The sequence below is a fragment of the Colias philodice genome, chromosome 20, assembly GCF_061535455.1.
Source record: "Colias philodice isolate Cphi_HAF_F1 chromosome 20, ilColPhil1 Martin Lab GWU primary, whole genome shotgun sequence".
In the NCBI taxonomy this organism is placed as follows: domain Eukaryota; kingdom Metazoa; phylum Arthropoda; class Insecta; order Lepidoptera; family Pieridae; genus Colias; species Colias philodice.
The window spans coordinates 3318887-3325168 of record NC_143105.1 but is presented as its reverse complement, the minus strand read 5'-3'; the positions used below and the strand labels follow the sequence as shown (position 1 = coordinate 3325168).

Below are 6282 nucleotides of genomic sequence, written 5' to 3'. Positions count from 1 at the left end.
AATGATATTATATATAGAAACCATATAGAAACAAGAGGTAGATACGTCATCAACGCACCAAAATTGCTTCCGTGAATTGGTCCTATTTGGGACCAATGCAATCAGTCAGATTGTCACCGGTCCCAGTGAGCGCATGTGCCGATAGGTACATTAAAGTTGTCGAAAATGCTTTCCTGTGTGTTCAGAAAGTGCACGTATTCGTGCAAAAAAATAAAGAAAGATAAAGGAATATCATATCACAGGAAAATATATTAAATTATTACAGTTTATGAGTAAAAATAACAATTTACAATTCTTTATGAATGACACATGCTTGACACTTAATAAAATAATGAAAGGGATAAAACATTGCTTAAGATCGGTCCTTATGGAATTCTATAAGGAGGACTATGCTCAGCAGTGGGTGTTTATCGGGTAAAATGATGATGATGAAAACGAACACCACAGCTAGTAATAAATACTTAATACAGTTATATCTTCAAAAAAGTTTTTTCATTTTAATACAACATCATAATAAAAATTAAATAGTAAATGAAATTGTCACATTTGTTTACATTGAACCTTCTGTGTCGTTAGTCTATGCCAATTACCATGGCAACTATTTGTTTATTTATATTTAATTGGTGAATTCTTATGACTTTTGCTTACACCTGCGCGGAAGTGACAAACTATCTTTGTCTTTTTTGTTTATATCATTTTATTAGAGCCATCTCTCTTATACAGTCTGTCAATGTAATTAATTAAGTAAAATGATTCTTTCCATTGTGTGTGTCTGACACTGCATATGAAGCATTTTTTTTGGATATATTGTGAGTATATAACGTATCTATACATAAAATATCATTGGGGACGATAGCAAGGTGATCAAAAGAGTTTAGGAAAAAAAATTAATACTTACATTATATTAATACATATTTACATAAATTAAATAGATTAAATGGAAATTAATGAACATTACAATTTGATATTATTGCTACATATAAAATTAGATATATTACTCAGATATTTTTAGGGTACATAAATAGGACATACGAGTAGGAAGAGGAACATTTGAGGATATTAAGGAATTATAAAAGGAAGAATGGTCGTATAGAGAGCAAGAGAAAAATATGTGGTCTATATTTCCCTCGCCCTCTCCACACTCACAAACTTCAGTATTTAACACACCAATTCTGGCTAAATGACTAGGAATACACATAATATGTCCAATTCTCATGCGACTTATTGAAGATATAACCAATTTATTTGCTTCAACACCAACAAACCAAGGCTTTATTGGAATTGTCGGTTGGATTCTATAAAAATTCCTTCCCTTACATTGCCCAGTATCTGCCCAGACCGTATTCCACGTTTCAAAGAGATATCGCTTCGGTAATGTTAGCAGATCATGAGAATAGTTCATGTATGGAAACATATCTCCACACTGCACCGCATCCTTGGCCAAGCTATCAGCCCTATTCCTTGGATTCCACGATGGCTCGGGATCCAAGCAAAAGTTACCAGGTAACCTAGATTAATGCATTCATGTAACTTATTTTTGATTTGAAAAATAACAGGGTAAAATGGTTTATTGTAAAAAGAATATTTATCTAAGCATTGCAGAGAACTCATTGAATCAGAAAAAATTACAGATTTAGGTAGCTTCATTAATTTAATATATTCTAATGCTTTTAGGAGCCCAAAGCACTCTCCAGTAAAGACTGAAGACTCCGGCGGTAGCTTGATCTTTTGTGTAATCTTATATTGAACGTGAAATATACCAACTCCAACACAACTATCAGTTGATGATTTAGATGCATCAGTAAAAATATGATGCCAATTACGCCACTCCTTATCAACATTAAATCTAAAGTTTACATTTGAATCTATATTATCATGCTTACTGATTCCTATATTGTACTTTATAATTGGTTTGATCAAAAGGCTCTGGTAGTTATAAGCAAAAAGCGGTAAAACTGGGGACGTGCTGGGGACTGAAAAATATTGGTTGACATTGAAATGAATTTACGGTAACTTACAATTAAGCAAGGTATAGATTTATTTTTCCAGAATTTATGCCGCCGTCCATAGAAATCTAAATAACAAGACACTAGAAGTCGTAAGCGTGCGTGACCTTGTCGCCACTCAGGTGATTTACACAACACCAGTGTGTTTGTCACTGTTCAGTTGCCTCTGGAGACGTATGAGTGTAAACATGGTGTGTTTCAGCATTTCCCATTGCGGAAATTCTTCCACAAGTTGTAATTATACTAATAAAGGAATAATATTTCATCGGAAAATATTTTTTTTTAGAAATAATGCTGTTTTTCCTTAAAATTATAGAATATTTACAAGTATTACGATTGTCACCATAGTAATCGAAATAACAATGAATGACATTCTTATTATCACGTTTTTTCGTATTGGAGCAAAAAGAAACAAAACGTCTCATATACTTAGGGATGTTATTCTAAAATAAACCGTAAATTAGTGCGTTAGGATACATATTAAAAAGCTTAATTTAATATTTAAGTTAGTTTTCACTAAAACCAAGCTGTCCAATAAAAGGCATAGTTTACTTGTGTGTACTGTTTAGCTATCGGTTTAAATGTGTTGATTTTGGCGACAGCGGTTTTCATACGACTTATGACAATAAAGCACTTCTATGTGTCTTGTTATTTAGATTTCTATGCCGCCGTCAGTATCGAAACTTCAAAAAGTTGCTGTATTGGTTGTCGCAATAACAAATATTAAAAAAAGAAGAGAAAGATCTGGGTGAAAGAGTATTTGCGGTTACGTGAAAAGCTTTCAAATATGCAAATACTAAGCGTGCTTGAACCGGGAGTTTTAATGAATTAATTAGAGTAGGTGCAGAACAATTTGAACACTTGTTGAGTTTTAAAACAATTAAACAATTGATTTAAACAATTTATTTATTTGTTAACATGGCGGTGTGGTCACTGGTCACAAACATTTAGAACTTCCCTTTTAAGTTATATAAACCTGTAGTAGGGAAGTTTGGTGACACCTTACATACAAAAGCAGCCACTCCACGCACTAGTCACACACTAGTCGCGCGGCAACTGAGCTCCCTAACCGCCCTAAACGTTATTACATTACCCAATCTGCAGGGCGCTTAGGGAGCTAGGCAGATCGGGCAGACCCGATCGCCCTAAATCGGGACACTAACTCCCTAAGTCTTATTACACCACTCTTAGTTAGGGTTAGGGTCCCTAAAAATTGGGTGGTCTAATAAGCCTTTAAGTTTGGCTTCGCACCAAAATACTCATCAAACTTTTTTATTAACAGGTTCACATTATCTTTGTCTTTTTCTTGATCGAAATGAAAAGTTTCAAATAAATCGAAGCCTTCCGGCCCGATAAGATTTACAAGTAGACTTGCTTGCACCGCACTATCTTCTTTGTGCACGCCGGACGCCTTTAAAAACAGATTAAATTGTGTCCGCCATTTTTTCCACGCGTCAGCCCGGCTGACGGAGTTGCCTTCTAATACCAATTCGGATGGTGGCCGTGCGTGTTCCATGATTTTAATATTATATTGTAATTCCAAATAAGTACTTTAAACGAATAAGTAATCGAATCACTTCTCGTCCATTAGAGACGGATCGGGGCGGGTCGCATCGCAACGGGCCGTCTCTAATGGACGCGCTGTTTGCTCCTGCGTCCACCTGTACGGGGCGCGGCGGACCGCCTAGTGGCCTAGGCGGATTTTATCTAACAGACGCTCGCCGCTCACATCCGCCTGCCTGCGTCCACTAGACGGGTCGGGGCGGGCCGGGCCGCAGCGCACCGCCGGCAGAAATCCGCCTGCGAAGCGTTATCCGCCAATGCGTTGCGGCCCGCCCCGACCCGATCCGTCGCTAATGGACGATGTTTCATACAAAACATAGGCGGCGTATTTTTGCGTTGCGATGCGGCCCGGCCCGATCCGCCTAGTGGACGCCTAGCATATAATCGCAATATTAAGTAGGTAATAACAACACCGCTGTCACCATGTGATGTACAGGGAACACGTAGTGTAAATAACTCCAAGTCAAGCAGACAACTGTTTATTGTTAATTATCTTAGAACTACCTTCACATGTACATATCATTATATACCACACAAACATAACCTGGAATTCTAAAATTGAGATTTGGTTTTAGCCAAGTCTCGTTAAGAGCGATTATAATAGGATCATGCTTATTTATAATATGAATTAAATCCGATTTCTTAGGAATTATGCTCCTGCAGTTCCACTGTATTATTTTGGAATCCATTATTAATACTTATGCTATCAATTAACTTATACAAAGTGGCAACGTTGGACGGTTTTAATGTTTTATTTTTTAATAAAGTGTTTATTAAAGAAGTTATAATATCCATAATCTGAGATGTTTCGGTTTCATTATGGACCACTTGATATCCGCAGCCATTTTCACGCGTAGGAATCTGAGCTTGTCTAATAATATCATTATGAGCAACATTGTCATAACCCTTTATAGACTTAGGAGGCAATTTAGGTTTTAAATGAAAAGTTTTTTTGTATGAAGAATTTGTATTATTAACACTTATTCTGTTTGGGGTTGAATTAGAAGAGGGTGCCATCAATAGCTCGCATATGATTTTGTAATTTGTGGGTAAAATTTGCTTGCCTCACCATAAGAAATATTTTTTTGAGCCATACATATTTTGATATCTTTTTGCCGTTTATACTCAGAACAGATTTTGTTAGAAGCATAATGGAAACCAGAACATAATAAGCATGACGCACAATCTTCTTCTACCGTACAAGTGTCGCCTGTGTGGTCTTGACCACACTTGTAACACCTAGGTTTGGATCGGCATATAAGTATTTTTAGTGTGACCGTATCTACAACATTGATAACATTGGATAGTAGGGAAAATATATAAGTTTACTGGCAAAGAGTTATAACAAACATAGTTACATAGACACGCTCAGGGAGAACTTGTCCGTCAAATGTTATAACGACTGATTGTGTAGGTTTCCAAGAAATAGTACCATTAACATTAACTTTATAATTTATCCTTCGGACCTTAATTATTTTACCACAACCTACTGGGGTGGACACATATTCTTTTACTTCCTCGGGGGACCACTCGGATGGAATGCCTTTAACAATACCAATTCTGGTAATGAATGATGGAATTTTTGCACTAAGATTAAAACTACTCAAATTTTTATTTTTGATGAACTCATTAGCATCCTGTGCTGTTGTGAAAGCAACAATGCAACGGTTTCTGCCTATTTTTTAATGCTACCAGATACAATGTTTTTTATGTTATTGTTCTTTAAAAACCTTCCAAAAGTAATGGGATGCAGAGTAGAGCCATCGCCGGGTGATGTTTCAGTTCTCTGTACATGAACAATATAAGGGAAGGAATCTGAAGGTAATTCACACCGACTATCTTGTAAAGCAACAGAGTCATGTAATTTAGGATTATCATTAGATCTATTTAGCTTATCACCAACATCAATATTTTCAGTGATCATTGATTCATTTGAATCGTTTGCATGCTTTCTATAGCGTCGCGTCGTTTCTTTGGAGTACTCTCCAAATTCTGATCTAAGCATGTATTTGTAACAATTGGGATTGTTATGTAACTAGCTACCTCAGGACCGGGGTTAACCAGTCCCGGGGGAATAGGATCCGGAGGATCGTTCATAGAACAATCAGACCGAACCTTACCTCACGAAATTTAACTTTTTACATACTATAAATTAAATATATACAAAAACCTTAGTGTGCGTCCACACTGAATGCGCGGTGGCGGCGGCCTAGGCGGGCGCGACGAGCGGGCGCTCGCGGTGGCCACACCGACGCGCGAGCTCAAGTAGCGGTTCGGCGTTTTTCGGGTGTTGCAAACTTTGGACGATTTGCTATTTTTACTGGACAGTCCGATTTTGAGATGAGATCATTATAGAAGTTGTACACGAAATAAATAAAACAGAGGAATAACGGGTGAATCTTATATGAAGAATTGAGATTATACCCTACAAAATTATTGTGGTGTATATAATTGTTTTAGATTGAATCGCACTTATAAATAAAGAAGTTTCACTTCAACAATTAAGTATTTACGCTATTTTACGAAAAATAATAAAGGATATAATATAAGAAGTCGAGCGACAAGACCGAACTGGTTTGATACCCCCGCCGTCCGCGCATTGGGTCGCTTGCTGACTAGGCCCGTAGTGTGGCCAGAACGCGCGGATAGGAGAGTTTGAAAACTACGCGCGCTGGCTCGCTCATTACCGTCGCACTAGGCTTCCGCCAAAGTC

The 6282-nt window shown here is 37.2% G+C and overlaps 1 protein-coding gene across 1 annotated transcript in view; it reads left to right on the top strand.

The window, feature by feature from the left end:
- LOC149479338 (nischarin) overlaps window positions 1-6282 on the top strand; it is a 49530-nt gene that overhangs the window by 37238 nt on the left and 6010 nt on the right. The gene's annotated exons all lie outside the window — the stretch shown is intronic.